This window comes from Pezoporus occidentalis, unplaced genomic scaffold (assembly GCF_034315485.1).
Source record: "Pezoporus occidentalis ecotype Australia unplaced genomic scaffold, CSIRO_AGI_Poc_V1 ctg138, whole genome shotgun sequence".
Lineage (NCBI taxonomy): Eukaryota > Metazoa > Chordata > Aves > Psittaciformes > Psittacidae > Pezoporus > Pezoporus occidentalis.
The window spans coordinates 764,321-784,952 of record NW_026913188.1 but is presented as its reverse complement, the minus strand read 5'-3'; the positions used below and the strand labels follow the sequence as shown (position 1 = coordinate 784,952).

Sequence of the window (20,632 nt, the reverse complement as noted above, 5' to 3'; positions counted from 1 at the left end):
GTTTGTTTGTTTTAGTAAAGCTGAGAAAATCCTAAGCAATCTCTAGAATTCGTTGTTTCCATGTTGTCGACTTCAGCTTTGGGCTACCACCAGCCTCAGCAGTCGCCAGTGACCATGAATTCAGTATCCTCTGTTGATGAATTACAATTTTATCTTTGTTTGGCTGGGGCTTTTAGTAGTCTGCCAACTCAAAACCATTGCCCAATATATCATTAGAGAGCAAATATGTTCCTGTGTGTGTCTGTGGCATGTAAGCAACTCCTACTGAAGCCTGGGCATTCCAGCATCCTGCTGAGGAAGGAAAGCAGTGTCTCAAGTAATTTAGACTGCAGATTTTTCTTTTCCAATAAAATATTTTTTGTTTTTCAAGGTCAGACACTCAGGGCTGTGCAGGTCACAAGACGCCACAGGCTGTTTACTTTGGAAAACAAGGACATCCGTGGTAGGAGGTGCTTTTAGCAACACCCAAATCTAGTGTTTTAAAGCAAACAGCAGTCTGGCCAAAGGGCACCTTCACTCATCCTTACTGACACCATGACATAGAGGGAGAGCGTCCAAGAGCTGACTGACGTACATGCAACAGGAATGATATCTGGTATTCTCACTTATGAACTCAAATACCTCTAAGCATGTGGGAGATCCTCAGATGAGAGGAATAAATATTTTGCACTGACTGCTTTCAGTGTTTATAGTGGAAAGTGATTTCTTGAAAGGCTGAGGCAGTGCCCAGTAGTGGGTTGCATCTAAAAGCATTTTGGTCATAGTAGAGCAGCGCTTTTCCTATACCCAGATGCCAAGTGGAATGGTAGCTTTTCCTCCTCCCTTGGGGTATTTTATTTTATCTTTCAATTGGGCCAACTGTTTAGGCTATGGAGATTCCTATGAGTCAGATTTCCTTCTAGGTGTTTGGTGGAAAATGAGAAGAAATGAATCTTTGAGGAGTTGATATGGAGTGGCAAGAAAAAAAAACAGTGTGAAAGGTTCCTACTATTAGTACAGATGGAGGTGCTTTTATATACAGTTTTGCTCCCTTCTGAATTGCATTGCAGGCTGAGACTGATCAACATGCACAGTTTGGCCTCTCCTTGCTAACTGGCCAAGCTCCCTTCTTCTCAGAGTACAGGACTCATCATGTAATAGGACAGCTAGGCTGAAAACGCAAGGTCTCCTCTACATTGTTGAATCCGCTCTGGAGAAACCATGTGTCTCCAGCCATTTCCATCCCTAGCTGGGTGGCCATGCATGAGTATCTAACACTGTTTAAAAATGTGACTTTTTTTACATGGATTTCTTTTTATCATTGTTGACCCTAGCTTTTCGCCACAAACCAAAATTGCTGTAGATAGCTACTTTCCCTTTGTGAAGACATTTGTTTCCTGTTGACATTTAATTAGTAGATATATTCCAGGGGTCAAGTTAGAGGGCAAAAATAAAAGTCAATTTTAGATGATTCAGCCTATTCTTAACCAGCAAAATCTTGTTTAGAAATGTTGAACTGCAATAAAAATCCACATCTATGTGGACTTACCTAGCGTTTCACAACAGCAGTGAGGATAGGGCACAGAGCTTCCTATTTCAAATGTCTTCAAAACATCCCTTCAAAGAATCTCTATTAGGTGTTAGGAGCATAGAGCCTGTGGCATCCAGTTACACAGTTTTGACCATTTAAGAGAGGTGAATAAAATAGGGCCGGTTTCAGAAGCGTGCTGTGAATGGATTACTGTTTTAGCCCTGAAGATACGCATTTCTTCCAGCAGTATTAAAGTGAGGGGAGCAGTTATGCCACCAGTGTAAGAAACACACATCTCTTTTCTCCTATGACTAAACTAGATGAATGAGAGCTATCAAACTGAGGGAAAGACTTTCAGTGCCTGACACTGGTAAAACCTAAGTGTTTTCTGTAGCTTTACTTCCGATTGACACTAATGCGTATAAGAGGCAAATAGGGTGCAGTATCAGTGTAATGTAATAGTCCCGGTGCTCCTAATGGCAGCAAATGAATATGGAGAAGCAAGTCCAGAAACCCTAGGAGAGAACCACATCACTTGCCAAAGGCATGTTCCATTACCTTGGGCCTTGTCTAGTAGATACGTTTCTGAAATTAACTAACTGCAGTTTAAACCACTGATGTTCCAGAAAAAAAGAAATATGAATTAAGGGAATTAAAAGGGACAAAATGACAGAGCTGAGCCACTGGTCCAGGGAACCATCCTTGAGCTGTGCCATGAGGATGGGCAGGGAAACCGCTCCTACAGGCAGATCCTAAAGGTGAGGCACCACCTTCTGCTTTCCAAATGCATACACTGTCCTGGGTTATAGTTAATCAAAATGTGTTTGCCATTATGCAAATCAAAATCTGAACTCTATTCCACTCAATTAAACAGCTTGTCCTTATCGAGATCCATTGGTGCAACAGTCAGCTGTGAGAGGCCTGTAAAAGATGATGCTAAAGGGATGCCTTTGAATCAGCTGAGGCAACCACTGCTTTTAAAAGACAGACATTAGCTAAGAATATTTGTGTTTTGAGAGTACCAGAATAACTTGGGACAAAATGCTCACCTCCAGCTCACAAAGCGTTTTCATGGCTGAGATTGTATTACAGCTCAGAAAATTCATGGCAAAGCCCCCAAGTTTGTTTGAAGACATGCATGAAGAATTATATGGTGAAACGTTTCATGCTGGCTGTGAAAAAAGTTAATTCAAAACAACTAAAATGTCAGCCATAAAGATGTACAACATTTTTCAGGAAGCCTTGTCCACCTTGAACAAATGTTTTCATAAAAAACAGCCTGCCCGTAATAATCACTGTTATTGAAAAGACATCCCAAGGTTGCTGTATGGAAATATGTTAAATACGTTCTGAAATTCAATCTAATATAATTTCAACATTAGAGCTCATTCATAATCCTGTATTAAAAGCCTATGCAATTTTCATGAAATATGTCTGTCTGTGTAATCATGAATGCTGAATATTGTCATGGCTTTCCAGGAATTTTCAACCTCAATGCAGAGGAAAGAAAACTCTTCCAACTGGACTTTTACACCACTGAGAAGAAATAACAATAACAGCTCTAAACTTAAAATAAACATTTCTGGAAAAATACTATCTTTTAAAAGAGGCTGTAGTCTAAATTTCAAGCCACTAGTAATACGATGCTGAGGCTTCAAATGGGCAGATGGTTATAGCTTCTTGCTTTGTGTGGTACTGGGGACAAACAGCCCCAGTAAGAAGGAATCTGTTTACTCGCACCTAGGTTTAGAACGCAGTCCCTTCAGATGGAGTTGGCTTAAACACCCAAACCAGTTCTGGTTTGAACCCCCAGTTTACAATTGGATGTGGCTGTTACTCTGGTTATCAAATCAAGTCTTGCCAATTCTTTCTGAGTACTTGCACACACAGAAGCATGAGGAGTGGGGAAATTCTGTTTCTCTCTCTTGTGTTCCTATTCACTCTTTGATATTTTTCCTTTTTATGAGCAACCTTTTTTTATTAGTGGAATATTGCTGGTGCCGTGGCATAACTTTAAAATGATAGGAAAAATTATACAACTGGGATCTCAATTATTCAGCACAGCCATTTTAATCCTTCATGTTATTTGATCCAGTACATGGTAATATACGTCTTATTTCCAATTAGAATACAATTCTCACTATATTCATCATCTGTCGATGTCTGCTTTTCCATTTGCCAGAGACATGAAAGTCTGTGATTCAAAGGGTGCCATTCAGACTACCCTACTTGCGGACAATTATAGTGTCAGCAAGGCTGCGTGTAGGTTTGATGCCTGTAGCCCAGGACAGCTGGGAGCTGTTGTGCATTTTCTTTCCTGCAGAGTTTCTCTGACAGCTTATTGCAGAATGGTTCCTCCATGCCTCTACAGCCTTGTGCCATTTGTACGAGCAATATTGCAGAGCACGTTTGTTTGAGACTGCTCAGCTGCATGTGCCAAAAAGATCACTTTTCACTCCTGAGGGTCTTATCCTGCAAACCTCTTCACAGTGCTATGTGCTCTGTGACCCTGTGCTTTGCTCCCCGAGTTGTCTGGGGCAGCAAGGTGGAGGATGAAGCAGAGATGGTGAGAGGAGAGGAAGAGAAGAGAAGAGGGTGGTGGGGGTGAAACTGGCAACCACCTTGATGCTCTTGAAAGGTTTCAAGCAGACTGTCCACCTCACAGACTTCAGGGTTTATCCTTGCTCTTTTGGTACCATGAATATGCAGCAGAAAACATGAGAAGACAAATACTGAAGCTAAGCAGCAGAGTACTAGCAGCTGTGTCCTGGGCTGGGAGAGGAGAGGGTCTGTATGCACCGTGTGCCTGCGAACGCAGAGGTGAGGGCTGGGAGCAGATGACTTTTGATGGTGGCAGGACTCCTGTGATGCTTCCGTGGAATTAGAGGTGGTCCCACTCCCATTTCTTTGGTTTTCGAATGTGCTGAACTCCAAGCACAGTTCACACAGTTCTGAGGGCAGGGCTATAGTGTTGAAGAGGACTGGTGTTTTCTAGGTCAGTGAGTTAACCTGAGTTAAGGAGCCTTCCCCAAAAAACCCTTAGACCAGGGGAAGTGGTGGCAAACAGTGCCTGGGGTAGGGGGACAGAGGAGGTACACTGAGAAATCACACAAATGACACCTCTCTGTGTACAGTGGGCTTTGTTCTCACACTTCCAGATGAATGGGCTGCTTCCCATGTATGCAGTTGTCTAAGTGAGACTTTGACTCTTGCTTCTTTGTCTGTGTCCAAAATGTCCTGACAGATGACCAGGTGACTGTAAGATGATGCTGAGAAGATGGGTAGGGGACAGCAGTTCACTCTTTCTTAGGGCACAAAGAACTAGAAGGCATCTAGTGAAATTTCCAGACAGGAGGGTTAATGAAAGCAAGAGACAGAACCTTTCTGTACAACACGGAGTTATCCTGTGGGACTCAGTGCTGCAGAATGTTATGGCCTGCTGGTCAGTTCTTGTGCCAGCCTTCCTTTGGACTGTTTTTATCCACAGATTTTTTTATTCCAGGTGGCAAATATTTGAACTAATCCAATGCTTGGTGCCTTGCAAAGGTGTGGAAGGGCACAGCTCAGGCATTTGGTAATGATTTTCCGGGGCCCTCTTTAAAAACTGTCACCTTGCTAATCTCAATAGATAGCAAGCTCTAAGAGTCATGCAAACACTGGGAAAAAAATTAGCATCCTTAGGGACACCTTCTTGCAGGGCTTTTACAAGTAGATCGAAAAGCAGATCTATATATTTTTGCAGAAATACTTGAAAAGCATAGTGAAAATACTCCTCCTTTACTCTAGTGGCACTGAAAAGGGCCTTAATATCTGTAATATTACATAGCATTGGCATCTTGAATGTGGTGATTATGGGACAAAGAAACTCCAGACTCTGCACCATAAGGGTTTTTTGGGTGTAGCTCCACATTTGCACAGAGAACACCTGAGATTTAACTGACGGTTGTACTGATCAGGAACAAGACATTTCCCTCTGAGGATGTACCCAGGCTGTGTGCAGCCTTTTTAAAGCTTCAGGAAGCAGCCACATAATTTCAAAGGTAAATGAATGCATCCCTTAAAATTCTCCGAAAGAGAGCAGAAGGCAAAGGCAGGGAGTTGCCACGTGCTGCTGTTCCTGTGGGACCAGTGATCACTGATGCTCAAGACTTCCATTTTATGTAGGAGAAAACTAACGCACAAAAGCAGTCATGAACCATCTGAGGTCAGGCAGGCAGTAATGCGGAGAGTGGGGGACCTTTAACTTTCTGTCCTTGCTTTAGTCCCCGGGTATGCATGACCATGCAGAGGAGCCCCGTAACTCCTGCCGCTGGGTGCTGTCCTTGCTCCCCTGCTACTCAAGGTTGAGCAAGTGGGTGCTGCCTGGGCTTAGAGGAAGGGCGAGGAGGGAGATTGCAGAAGGGGTTGTGTGTCAATGGTGACAGCGCTGGTGGGTGGTGGGGTGGCTTTGGGTTTTTAAGGTGACTACATCTATGGTGAATAGCAGCAGTCACTATTGCAGAGGAGACCATCACACTGCTGCCGCCGTCATGGGCTCTGACTTAACAGCAGTAAGAGTTTTACTTCTCACCCAGCAGCCCCAAAATAGGCATCCAAGCAGCTGAAAAAGAGTATTATCTTGCCTGCTCCACATGGGCTGAGTGTTTCCACCTCCCAGTTCATGGCCTTTCCCTGCCAGGCGGGCATCTCTCTGCCTGTCCGCTGCGTTTGCACTCAGACATTGGCAGGGTGTGTTGACTGGTCCGGGGTCACCAAGCTGCAAAGAAACATTCTCTGTCGTGTCCGGAGCTCTGTGCTCGCTTTCATCACATGGATATGTGTCAACATGTCACTTTAAAGTAGTAAGGGAGATGGAAGAACAGATGAGGAGGAGGGAGTCAGGAAACATGTCATAAATCCACAGTGAGAGGGACTCTGAAGTAAGAGAATTAAAGACTGGAAAACATGTAAAATTCTGCTGTAGAAAGGGCACTGTCAATGCATCCTGTCAGTGCAGTTTGCTTTTTATTTCCTAGTGTGCAATATGATATAAAAAACGTTCACCTTTATGAGATGATCCATGAAAGCTTGTATTTCACAAGATTTATTTTTTGTATGAATAGGCTTGGTGTTTCCAGACACTGGTGGGTATCAGTCGCCATCCTATAAAACGAGGCCACCAGAACATGCAGTCTCCCAGGGACCGTCTCTTCCAAAAGCTGTTCCTCACACAAGGGTCTACTTTTCACTTAAGTAGAGCTGAACTGAGGAATGTAGAGTTAAATAAAAAGTAATGGGGAAAGGTCACAGTGAAATCATTCCCCCCCCCCAAAAAAAAATCCCATTCATGGCAATCATGAGATATGTGAGGCTTTGTGCTTTCTCACAGTGCTATTGTAAAAAGAAAGAGATAATTTGAATCCACTCAATATTACAGAGTGTCTCAAATACTACAGTTTCTGTAGACACACTGTCCCACTGCAGGAATCTGAAATTCCCTCAACACCCAGGATATTAAGCAGTCTGGGGCTTGTACTTATACATCAAGACTGGAAAGAAGGGAATCCTGGCTTGCCTAAAAATGACTGGTGAAAGGAAAAAATGCCAGCACAACAACCACTGGCTCTCTGGCAGCCAGCTGTATTCTCGTTCAGCCGTCCCCAGTGCCTTTTTGGGACTGAACGCTTTCCATGCAGGGAAAAGGCTTCCAGGCTCTGTCCAAAACACTCGTGATGCTCGTGAGCAACAAGGAAAAGGATTTAACGCTGTGTGAACCACTTCAAACATGATGAAAGATAATTTCACTACAGCAGTGTATGAGCTGGGCCATCCCAGCATTGAGGGGGACTTCTTCCTGGCAGCCAGCATGTCCCTCACTGCACCTCCTTGTCTTACTTGTTGCCCACACTGTATGGCCACATGTACCAGCAATGCTGGTGTCAACTGATTGCAAGGAGTTGATTGCATGGCTTCACGGATGCATGCATGGCACCTGGAAGGTATTCTTACAGAGTTAAGTGCTATGGCAAAGAAAGATGAGCCCATCAAACTTGGGCTTCTCCATGGGGACCCACCAACCAGATAAGTGCACTGCTGCCTTCCCTTAACCACCCATCTTACCTTACTCTTCTCTTCCTAGAACTATTTGAGAGCTATTGCTGCCAAGACTGTATTTTCATCTCTTCTTTCATTGCTAGTCTATGCATAACGTATCAGTAGTGTGAAACGGAAAGGAAGGAAATAGAGGGGAAGAACAAGGAGCAAAGTAAGCATTTTTAGGTAGGTAGAGACTGCACAGAGAAATGCTCACGCATTTCAGTCCCTTTTCAGGCAGGGATTTACCATCCTGCTGTTTCACCTGACAGTCCCATGTGCAGCACTGCCCTTTCAGGCTTTGCCAGGAGCCATGGAGGTTGTGGAGCCCTGGGAGTCAGGCTTGCAGGCGCTTGTCCTTCATTGTGCCCAGCTGTGTGGGACCTGCTTTCAGCTCCAAAGCATTCGAAATGCACAGATGCATTTCTCTTCAGATGAACAGGCTGCTGTGCACTTGGATTTCCACAGTCTTTTCCCCAGTGATGGGATGGTAGGAAGAGCTGTTCTCTGCGTGTGATGGCTCAAATCCTGCCAGGATTCAGAAGAGATAAGACAGGTTTGGCATACAGCTTTCTGGGGACTATCCATCCCACAAAAATCTCACCTCCCGCTGGGAGAGCAGGCAGGGCATAACAGTGCCCATTGTTGTATGCCAGACCACTACAGTGTCTGTGTGTGCAGGAGGACCCACAGCATTTCCAGCCTCTGCTGCGGTAAAGGGCAAGGTCCAGGGCAATGTCCCAGCCAAGGGCTTATTTGGGAGAGCCAGCAACCCCACGAGCCCCAGGCCTGGCTGAGGTGGGGCGAGCACCTCCAGCGGGGACATGGCACAACCACACGGCAGCCTTTGCCCCCTGCCCCACTGACTTGCCTGTGGAGGGCTGCTTGTGCAGGAATCCTGTGGTCTTCTACTGCTGGTAGAGCTGCTGAGGTTGTGGTTCAAGAGGATGTGGTTGCAGGCTGGGAATGCTAAGAGGGCAGAGGTGCCTCTTGCGTGCCTTCAAGGTTCTCCTGGCTTTTTCTCACCCCTTCCCACATTCCAGGCAGCAGGAGTCTTTCAGGACCATTGCACGGATGCTGATGTAGCAGGGAACTGGAGCTGAACAGTTTAAAAACCACAGGGCTCCTCATTGCCAACCAGAAACACAACCCGACTGCTTTCTAGGTTGGGTGGGATCCTGCCTGTGGGACCCCAGACGCACAAGAGCTCTGAGGAGCCCAAAGCGGCTCAGGTGTGAAGTGCCTGGAGGCACTGTGCTGCTTCTGAGACTGGACCTGGATCTGCCATATGACATGGGGCCTGGGCTGCACTGCCGCTGCGGGACAACCAGTGGAGAAGAAAGAAGCAACATGGTATTATTTATTTGCCTCTTAAGCAGGAAAGTGCATAGCTTCAGTGAGCATCAGCAGAGTAATCAAGATACAGTACAAGTCACGCTGGGGAGCAACAGGTTTGAGGCCTTATGCAGGTTCATTCTGCATTTCCTTCTCCTCGGTGTAGTTTCCTTGGCTCCACACACAAAGCTGTGCTTTCAAGGAGGTTTCATATCCTGCAAAGCCACTCAAAGCTGCTTACTCCTTTGCCAGAACTAGAACCATCCTAAGGTGCTGCTCCGAACCCTCCTTATTGTTGCCAACATATGGGAGTAGTGCTGCAATGTTGGGGAACCCCCTTTTTGCTGCATCACAACTGGAGGCTGAGAAGCAGCAGTGACACTTATGAAAATCATCTTTGCCTTGAGCTGGGGGTATAGTCCATCGTTGATTTTGCAATGGCTACAGAAGTGCATCTGCGTCGGTGTTTTATGGACAAGCTGTGCTCCCTCTGTGGGAGAGAAATGGAAGAACTCACATGCAGCCAGCCTCTTGCCAGCATCGTAAAAGCTGCTTAGCCAAAATCTCACCTTGATTTTGTTCCTTCAGCTTGGATGACCTGATTATCAAAGTAACCATAGGTTTGGAGAGGAGTACCTGCCAAGTCTGGTGTATGGAGGCCATGAGGGCTGTGATGGGCATGAGCAGCACCACCAGCCTTGACCTGAGCCAGCCCCTGACTGAGCCAGCCTGGTCCTGCTGGTTGTGGTCCAGGAGGACAGGAATCAGCCCTGGGGTGTGAGCAAGCTGTGGGGCTATGGATGGGCACCAGGTAGACACCCAGGGTGTCAGAAAATCGCAGTGTCTGTGGATGCACATGGATGAAAGATGAAGGTTTCTGCCTGGTTTCAGCAGGTTTCTGAAGGTTTCAGCAGTGGGAGCCACGTGCGGAAAGAGAGGGTGATTTAGTGCAGGGACTGCGGGGCAGAGCCTCTGGGGACATGGTGGCAGTGGTCACCCCAGGGCCTCCAGATCAGCCACAGCGAGTCCCTCATGCTGCTGCTGGCCTGGGGGACTGGAGGACATGAACAGCACAGGATAAAAAAGTGTTTTGTTTTTTTTAAACAAGTGCAGAAACATGTGCCTCCATCACTGGCCTTGCTCCCGATTGAACTACTCAAGGGCACCTAGGGGGGGAGGTTTGTTAAAATGTGCACTAAACAGCCTATGTCCTTACATATGCATGCCCAGCCCATGGCTGCAGTGCAAGAAAGGGAGGGGTTAAGCCACGTAGCTCCAAGCATGCTTCATCCTCAGCGATGGGCAGGAGGAGTTGGGGGGGGGCTGTTCCCATGTGGGGCTGGAGCAGCTGTGGCCAAGGGTCCTGCCGAGGGTCCCACAGGACTGGGGGGGTTTGCTGACTCCAGCCCCCAGCCCCTTGGCACGCAGCCCAGTCCCAAGAAATATAAACCAAAGAAGCATAAACAGATGATCACATGAAAAATATATCATGATTAGCCAGATAGATCCCAAATGTTTGTTCTGTAAACTGCAGCAGGCAGCACAAGTGTTCCCTGCAGCTGTAGTTTCTCATCTTATTTGTGTAAGTGTGCCATTAAGCTTAGATGTGGGCAAAATAATCTCTCCTTGATTCTCACTAAGAAGCTGCTCTAAGGATATATTATATCAATGTTTGATTCGACCCTTTTGCAACTGGTATTATACCGTAAACTGATTCTCACTTAATAGAAAATCTTTGCGCATTTTTTCTCCTAGGCTACTTCCTTTTCCCTCTAAAGCCAGTAAAGTGGTTTGTTTTGTGAATGAAAGCTGGATGCCTTTAGCAAGATGGCATTAACACTGACCTCTGCTCATGCATTGAATTCCTGCCCAGCAGGAGGCGAGGTTGGAGGAAAGGGTTAGTTCATTGATGGTCAGAGCCTGCTGTTAACCTGCCTGGAAAGGGAACTGCTCCGAGGGCTTCTCCCTTTCTTGGATTAGCCCACTGAAGCCATCCTCCTCTCCCTTTAGTTTTAACCATCTGCTGGAAAGATGGCTCTGATTCATCTCAGCTTGGTAGAGATTTTTTTCTTTTAATCTATAAAAGGGCAATACATTGCAGGGAGGGAGATACGCTTCAATTTTCCTATTGCTACCGCCTTTACTGGAGTGAGCTATCTGAATTTCACAGCATGAAACACTTAGCAAGGACAATGCAAAGAAATCCAAACCAAACTCCTTTAGCCATTTCCCAAGAAACTCAGCATGGTTTGTGCTCTTTGGTTCCTAAAATACATCCTGGAAGAGGGATAATCTGGAAAAATAAGATAAATTGTGAAGCTGATCGCCAACAGCCTCTTCTGACAGCTAGTGCGCAAGAGCTGTTTGGAGGGAGATGGGTCTGTAATTATGATGCTACTGGACTCTGAAAAGGTACTGTGTAAAAGCAGCATCTTTTCATTTGATAGTTTTATCTGCTGAATATCGCGATAAAACCTGTGGTCTGCTTTGTTAGAGCTGGAGAGGACCAGAGTAAAGTCAAAACCCAGAAGGTTTACACAGTGCAACTGGAAAACACGCAGTAGGTTTCCTCTCCCCTTTGTATCTTCGTGTTCTTCCAAAGCCAAGCCAGCATTTGGAAAATCAGCTGTGCCTCGCTAATTTTTACACCATCAACAGATTCATCAGCAAACCCTCCTCCACATTCTTCCCCCTGCCACTTCAGCTACCAAATTGCTTCCGCTGCAGGTGGAGGAGTGACCAGAGTGAAAGCAGAGCACGATGTCCATAGTCCAAATTGAACTGTAGCCATAGCAATGAAAACCACATCATCTTAATTTAGCTCTCCCACCAATGTCAATCAAGAAGTAATCCACCTATGCATCAAGAAGAAGTACATTAAAGTCAGTGGAATTGCACTAGCACAAGGTTGGTTTCATTGAGATTAGGCTTTAGCTTTGGTGTCTGTTTTATTTGTAAATTGAGCAGATAGAAGGCACTGGGAGATCATTAAATCGGAACTTGGCAATTTTCATTTCCACTTGTTTTTTTGAGTAAAACCATACCTTGTTATCCTTGCCAGAGTCTACAAGGACTAGTTTGAACTACTCTCACCAGCTAAGACAACACTTCTTCTCTATAAGGTGAGCACGTTGGATAAAGCTTATCGATGTAGATGTTTCTTTTTCTTTTAATTCACCTCCTGACCTTTTAAAATTACTTTACTCAACAAAGGACAATAGGGCCAATCCAACTCCCATTAAAGTCAGCAGGAGTCTTTTCATTGACTTCAGCTGAAGTTGGGCTGAGCCCAATAAGACTAACTTTAAGAGTAAAAAATAGCAACTCATATAGAGCTTTATCTTGCCCCCTATGGCTTGATAACTGACCTCCCATCATGCTCAGTGGGACAGGATCAGGCCCGTAAAGCCAAGTAAAACTATTACAGGCCTAATCTCATAACCCAAAGCTTATAAAGTATTTGCATTTCCTCTTTTTAATCACACAGGAATATCTGAGAACTGTTCATGACTTTATGAATGGGGAAGTGCTTCCAGCTGAATTCCAGATCAGATTCATCTTTGGGTTGCTTTGTGCTCCAGAGTTTTCCCTTTTCAAAACAGGGAGATGGCAGGGATAAGGGGCTCAAAGACGACCTCACGCACCTCCTTCACTCTTTGGCTTTCCTCCTCCATCTTCCCCCACAAGCACCATCCTGCTCCTTTCCTGTTACCTTGCCAGGTCACCCCAGCTCCCATCCTCTGTGCCATTTGCTGTCCCAGAAGAAAGTGCCACTGGTCTCCTGTACCTGTTTGTTTGTCCAAAAGCAAGCAGAGCAGCACCTGGAGGGGCTCATCTGGGACAGAGTGGTGATGTGGTTGCCTGTTGGTCTGTTGGGAGGAGATAGACTGGATTTTGTTCCTCGTTGCACCTTCAGCCTGAGACACTAAACATTTGTGTTCTAAATAATGCTTGACCTGTGCCCTAACATGAGGAGAGTTCCACCAGCTACACAAACGCTCAGTTTCTTTTATGATGTGGATTTTCCAGTGGCTCTGGACGTGACACAAAGCTGATGTTTTTCTCCTCAGTTTTTTCGTGATGCTCTTTTCTCCTTTCTTTCCAATTACCTTGCAACAAATGTACATGGAAGACAGCATCTATAGCACACTGAATTGTTTCGCCACCAAGAGAAGAAAGGTCATCTGGCAGCTCTTTGAATTGCTGTTAAAATTACCACCTACCGTAAATGCTTGTACGTTTTAATCCGGAGACCCTGGATCACAAATTTTCTTTAGGTTAAAAATAAATCCACTCACTGGCATCTGCAGAGAACATTTTCCAAGGTCAGAAAACTACCCCGCCGTCAGAGTAATTTGTAGCAGCCACCCAGGGAAAGGTGGGCTTGACAACACAGCCATGCTGCGAGACAGGATGCAGCACCACTGCAAAGGAGCAGATGCTGCTCTTCCCTCACCCCTGTGTCATGAACCCTTCTCCTTTTTCAGCAGAATCTAAATTTACCCGGTCCTTTAAATATAGATATATAGTATATGAGAAAAGAGCTCTCAGATATCCTCAGCCTCTCCCTGCATGAGGAGGAAGAGCCCCCCTGACTCCTGACACCGTCAGCCATGGTATTCTCTGCGCTCACCCAAATGTGCTGCAGCATCAACATCAGTCACTTCAAAGAGCTCTTTCATGTACCACACGTTTTTTTCTCCAGAAGGCCCAAGCCAAAGGCAGATCTGGCTGTCTCTAGCTTATTTGGCTCGCCACTTGTGTGGCCCCTTGGAAAGGTCTCAGAGGAGGGAGCAAACTTTCCATGTGCTTTCAGTGAGCAGGTGTAAGATATAAAGCTCTTTCTGTCACCTGTTGTTAGCAGTGCAAGGTAATTAATGGCTTTGTGCTGCTCTCAGGTCTGCCGGTTGTACTGAGTGAAGGACTCCTCCCCTGCCTGCACTACAGAGAGGTCCAGTTCCTTGGGTGAGACAGGGCATGGAGATGGGCAGTTTCCATTCCTCTCTGCTGAGGCTTCTGCTTATGTCTCAGGAGAGAGCCTACAGACCACACTGCAGCAGGGCATGCTACAGTGGGACTTAAAGCGTGGCTGGCTTCTCAGCCACTGCAGAAACGTGGGCTGCCCCTCGTGGTGCCCACCTCTGCAAGCAGCTGGGGCCATGCCCAGCTTCATCACATGGGGGATGCTCCGGGGAGTTGCCTGTGGGGGGGTTGGTTCTCCTGGGGGCAATGTTCAGATGAGGACAACCCAACCCTATGTCAGGAGCCTGCATGCAGGAAGCCTGGGGAGGTGTGCATACCTGTCCCACCAGCCTACCCTTCGCAGCCAAGCGGGTGCTCGTGGGGTGAGGGATGCTGCTCGCCAACCCTTCTGACACCCAATGCCACAGCTGGAGGAGCAAGTACAGTGGTGTCCCTGTTGGGGAAAACCCTGATTCTGCATGTCCCAGACAGAGCAGGCTCACAGGAACCTGCCTACACTGCACAGCAAAATCCTCTATCTGTGCTGTCCGATCAACACTGTAGGACTTTTCTCTCCAGTTCTTACTAATTTCGGGCAACAGGCACCTACTTCAGCACCTTAATCACTGTAAGATCCTTCTGTCATCTAGTTCAGTGTCTGAAGGAACCCTTTCTCTCTGCTCAGCACAGAGGGAGCCCACCAGAAACACACATCTGATTTGGGCAGTTAGATGCCTAAAGTCCTTTGATGTAAATCCAGTCTACGTCCTCAAAAATCCCTCATCCAGCCATTCCCCAACTTCTCAGTCTCCTGGTAACAGGAGATCTGATTCAATATGGTAGCTAACTTTTTGGGGACCTTCTGGCAGAGTCACATGAGCTGACGACATCGCTCAACGTTTGAGTGGCAACGTTCGTTCTTGATGATATATGTAGATGCAAATATTCTGGCAAATTCTCTTCTCTGCAGGGAGAGACAAGCCAGATACTCTGCTCCACCGTTAACCAGAAGCCAGAAGAGAAGGGAAGGCACATACCAGTTTTACTGCATATACCTTCATTGGCCAAACAAGGCAGGCAGCCAGCAGTCTATTCCATGCAGCAACCATGGCTTCATCCTGCTTTTGCAGCCAAATGAGAATGGCGAGGCACATGGCAGGAGGTTGTATTTTGCAGTCTTGATTCTTATTACAAGGTTCAAAGTTTTTTGTTTACATGCTAAGGAGCAGAGGCCAAGTCTCTTCATGCTTGTAATTACTTAGGTACAACTAGCAAGGAAGTTTGTTTTTCTCATCTAGAAAGCATTTGTCTGTAGCCAGTCACTTAGAAAAGACTTTCAGGATAATTTTTTCCATTTCTCTGCTCTTTGAATATTAAGCTGCGAGTAGAAACTGATTCCCTAGAGGGTATAATACTTTCTGCTGCCACAGACTGTCATGTACTTACCAAAAACATTGATTTCCTTTGGACGCAAAGATATTGCCATCTTTCTGATTGATTGGATGTGACTGCGTATTTCCAAAATACACAAAGGTGGGACAACCACAAATGTATAATTAATGAATTGTTTTGGCCATATTTACTACAGAAGTTACCTGAGCCTTGGCTGGAAAACGTATCCCTTTTGGTCTGGGCCAAGTGCATGCCAGCATGCAGTATATTTTCCTTAAGTTACATGATACGAATGCTTTTAAGAATCACTTGTGTTCCTCCAATCTGCCTGCCAGAAGTGTTGCCCAAATCCATTCCCTATTTAATCGTGAAGGAATGCTGTTCAAAAGATTTGGGGTCAGAAGTGCTCAATAAATCAATCCAGATACACTCCTAATGAGTGGTGAATTAAACAGCATTTGTTTTAAGATCAGAGGTCCTCTAGGGAGATTATTTTTTATTACAAGCAGAATTGCTCACTTGCAGGTATCAAGAAGCTGGGAGCTAACGCCTGTTTTGAAGGTCCACAAAAGAATCTGGGTCTTCTTTACTGAAAGCATGTGATTGCATCCAGACAATAATGATAAACAGTTGAGACTCATGTCCTCCACTGGAATACTTGGTTTCCTGTATTAGGGAGAAAGAAAATTCTTGTAGCTTCAGCTGGGATTAAGTTATTCTACGTTTATAGCTCCAGGTTCTTATCCTGCAGCCCACAACACAGGGATTCAGAGCAAGGAGTGTGGGGAATATAGCTGGGGTAGAAAGGAGATGTTTGGAGTCCAATCTGGCAGCTCACTGCAACTGCTCGGAGCAGGGCGCTGGATGAAGCTGTCCTCTGCAGAGCTGGGCAGGAGAAGCCAGGGCTTTTTGCCACCTTGAAGGACAATGGGCAAACGTTTCAGGTGAAGTGCTTGAAATGGAAAAGATTTTGCTTGCTGATAATGTCTCTTGTTCATTTCCAGCCTTCTATGGTTTTGACAATTTGTGGGTTTTCAGAGCATTAGAAATTAATGATTCCAGCTTTCTAGTCAGTCTCTAACTTCCCGTCAGCCACTCTTCTGTAAGCTGTCCATCAGGGTACTTGTGCAGGGAGGTTATAAGTGGATATAAGGTGTCCCCATGCAGCCTAAGTAGCGCCGTACGGCTGCTTTACACAGGAGCAAGTGAGAGTCCCTGGGCAAGCAGGAGAGGATGAGGTCCACACTAATAGTTAGAAAGTCACACTCAATGTTTGGAGAAACTAGGAAACAAACGGACCTGACCATACATCATCCTTCGATATTATCAGGAAAAGGGTAGCCAGTTCCCTCTGGTGTCTGGAGAAACAGTCAGATCCTTTCTGTTTGCACATTATTATGCTTTTATCACACATTGCTCATTAGAATTTCATTTAGTTCTAGTTTAAACGGATAGGCTGACATTCCCTTTCCTGTCCTAGATCCACATTTAGACAGCAATGCCCCACAGCACAGCCGTGTAACACACAATCATGGGGGGTGGCCAAGACAAATGGACCAGACGACTTCCAGGTGAAGGATGTGGTTGTAGAAATCTTAAATATCCTCATAAGGAGCAAAGGCTTTGAAACTACTTTTGCCACAGAATATTTAGCAATTCATGCTCTGGGAAGAAATTATTAAACTAAAAAAAAAAAGTTTTTTTAATCAAGTAACTTAAGGCTGGTGTGGGTCAGACCTTGGCATTTTCTTTCTGTGGGGAAATGCTGATGTTTCCAGGCAGTTTTCATTCCGGATTGGAACGAAGCCTAAAAATGTTTTGCCTTTCTGTGGAAACAAAATTCTGAAAATCTTTTGTTCTGGGAAGCTCAAAATGCTGCTTTTCACTTCTTCTGAAACCAAATGCTGCAGACATACGCTCGCTGGGAGGGGGTTGTCTTCTCAGACGGCTGCCAAGACTGAAGTGCAATGATGTCTGAGGCGACTCCACAGCATCCCCTGGGCTGTTCCTGGGATGTGTGGTGCACAGAAACCCCTCAGTCCCATTCTTTTTTGGGCCTCCAGACCTGCCATGTGCCCTGCTGTGCAGCAGAGCCTGGGAGATGCAGGTTTTGACCCAGAGCTGTGCTGCCCATCGAGTGCTGCCAGGGGACACTGAGCCTGCGACACTGCCAAGGAAGCTTCAGTCTGGGGACAGGAAAGGTTTCCAGAGTCAGAAATATTTCCATGAAACATAACTGGTTTTGACATACCACCATCAATCAATTACTAATTCCTGACTAGGTAGGAACTGCCTTGGTTTGGTGGGCAGTGAAGCACATTATGGGTCTTGGATAGTTGCAGTGGTTTTCATACCAGTCACCAGTGGGAGAAGGGAGATATCTCAAGGAGATTGGAGGAAGAATGAGCTTCAAAAGCTCTGAGGTTATCCTATGGATATATACAAACCCAGGGAATGTCAAACCCTGATGGAAGTATGAGTATGCAGCTCACACAGGATAGGAGAAGGGCTGAAGCTTTAAAACATAGTCTGGGGCAGCCACATTGGCATTTAGGTTATTTATGTTGGTTAGGCATCTACATCTTTTCACCATTCTGGATCTTGGCTCCTTTTGAAAATGGATTTTGGACTCATAAGTTATGGGGACTTTTAATAGTTTTATATCAAATTAATAACTCTTCCAGGAGTAACTTCAGTGTTTGCACATTCCCTGTTTTACACTGGATATTATTTATAACCACATATGTCAGTTCAGAAGGACAGATCATTCAGAAAAAGATGTGGCTTATATACAGCAGTGATGGATGGTTTCTTTATAGAAACCACTTGCATATGAAAGAGCAACTGTTGTGTATTAAATAGGTTCCCTGTGTTGTGCATAGAGTTCATACCTGTCACTGAAGTAAAAATTCAATGAGACAGGGAAAGAGCAAGCAAGCTCATGAAATTACATGAGATAGTCACATAAATGCCAAAGAATACACCATGATTTTTTGTTACTACAATGACTACCTGGGGAAGTCATGAAGATGCTTGAGAAACTTGGCAAATGGGTTGATTGCCTGGCACTTTCTGTTCCTGCCTCATGTGCCTGGGACTTCTTGTTCCTGTACTGAAGAAGTGTGAAAACTCTGCATTGAGGAATTAGTTACTCCTAAAGCATTAATAGCTGGAGAGTTGCCAAATCATTATTGTTTTTTCTGGAAAGGGTATTAGGTATTATTCAACAAGATAAGATTTTCTTTCCATGTATCCATACCAGCTCAATATTGGAAGATGAAACACATACCTAGGGGATTACAGACCCAGAATACACCTTTTCCAGGAAAACGAGCTGAGTGAATCACTTCAGACAAAAATGTGTTGAAATGTTAAACAAGTGCTCTCTTGATTTAATGTTCTTGTTAATTATAAAAAAAGCTCCATGAAAATGGAGACAAGTTAAGACTGATATTGTTTTATGGAACTAATATTTTTAAGGGAAACAATAAAAGTGGGCACATGACCTCAAACTATTATGAAAAAGGGGTAGAAAACATATTAGGAAAACATTGGTCCTGTATCATTTTTCCGGTGACTGAACCATCAGAGCTGTCATAGTCTCATGGTTTCTGCTACAGGCAAGCTAACAAAGACACAGCTTATTAGACCTCTGGCTAACAGAGTTGCTTTCAAACCTGGGGCCAGCCAGGCTTTCTCTGGAAAGTTCTCAAACTTCAGAGATGGCACAGCTTGGCCATGAGACTCGTCCCAATGTAGAGAACCCCAGAGACCCTCCATGGCATGGGAGCCTTTAGTTTACAATGCAAGTGAGCTTAGGTGATCTCTCATACTCCCCGCAGTGTCCTTCATTTAGTCCTTTAAAATTATTGTGAGGGTCCTTCACATGATGATTAAGTTTCCTGACTTCAGTGCACTCGAGATAGGGGGAGAGGGAAGACTCTGTGTTTCCTTCCCCTCTCCCTGCATACATGTATGTGTGTATATCTCTCTATATAGTCACATGCATATGCACAGACTGGGGCTGGGAACCTTAGAATCATAGAATCGTTAGGGTTGGAAAGGACCTTAAGATCATCAAGTTCCAACCCCCCTGCCATGGGCAGGGACACCTCACACTAAACCATATCACCCAAGGCCTCGTCCAACCTGGTCTTGAACACTGCCAGGGATGGAGCATTCACAACCTCCCTGGGCAACCCATTCCAGTGCCTCACCACCCTAACAGGAAAGAATTTCCTCCTTACATCCAATCTAAACTTCCCCTGTTTAAGTTTTAACCCATTACTCCTTGTCCTATCACTACAGTCCCTAATGAAGAAGGGCAAGAGCTCAGTGTTGGTGGCCACTGACAGGACAGGGAGAAGAATAACTGAGCCAGGAGAGCTCCAGGCAAACCCTTGCCAGCAGTGAAGGGGCACGAGGAGCTGACTTCACCAGCTGGGATTTCTTTGCCAAGTTACCTAACTTCCCATCTGGGAAATCTTCTGGATAAAAAAACATTTGCATTAAAGACTTGAGATAAACTGAGTGCTTGTGACCCAGGAGCCCCAGGGGCCAGCAGAGGTAGGAAGAAAAGCAAGATCTAGGCTCTGTGAGCATGGGGAAAGGGGAAGAGTTTCTGGGAAGGAATATCTGACCACCCGGATTTGTCTCTAAGAGACACTGTCATGTTTCTGCTCCTTATTTAAAAGAGCTGGAGTACTCTGGGGCTTTTGGGGGCAGTGAGGTCGTGGTGGGGAAGAAGTGGTGGAGAAGAAAACTGATGGAAGCAAGTATCTGGCAAGATAGTGTTAGGCTGAGTCTAATAAAAATAGCAGCAAAGATATCTTAGGCCTTTCTGCCAAGACATAAGGGTGTGATTACTTTGCTTGGAATATGCTGTAATCTTCCTTGAATCCAGACATATTTCAGGTGCAGGAGAGCAACTGTCTCCATAGTTTTCTCTGAGTCTGGGCAGATTCACCAGATTTTCCAAGCTGATGCCTTATTGTGTTTCCTGTCTCTGTTACAGCTCTTCTTGTAAAACTTATTTCATCCGTGGTAAACTCTGGTAAGTACAGAGGTTTGTCTTTCCTGCTCCTTGTCATGGGGCATTTAGTTTCTTGGATCTCTGGAGAGCAAGTTTAAGTTGGTGACACCAAATTTTGCCTGCAGGAAATCAAACCCAGCCCATGAGACTGCCAGTAAAGAATTGCCAGCGGATCGCATGAATATTCAAGCATATATGGGCATCTTTAGGATGCAGTCCTTTAATCCAGGGAAATAAGCCAACACTACCACAAGTACGCTACACAAAGGAGTATGTTTTGGTCTGCATGTACTTATAGGGTGAGTACAGGCATGTATTTAGAGAGAGGG

The 20,632-nt window shown here is 45.3% G+C and overlaps 1 long non-coding RNA gene across 2 annotated transcripts; it reads left to right on the top strand.

Annotated features, from left to right (window-relative positions):
• The first annotated feature begins 13,740 nt into the window (after nucleotides 1-13,740).
• LOC134158973 (uncharacterized) lies at nucleotides 13,741-16,918 on the top strand. 2 transcript variants are annotated; one of them, XR_009962972.1, is made up of 3 exons: nucleotides 13,741-13,882; nucleotides 14,850-15,041; nucleotides 16,023-16,918. It is a non-coding gene; the product is annotated as an uncharacterized LOC134158973 (long non-coding RNA). The 2 variants fall into 2 exon arrangements; XR_009962971.1 differs by lacking the exon at nucleotides 16,023-16,918 and having other exon boundaries at nucleotides 14,850-15,707.
• The last annotated feature ends 3,714 nt before the right edge of the window (nucleotides 16,919-20,632 follow it).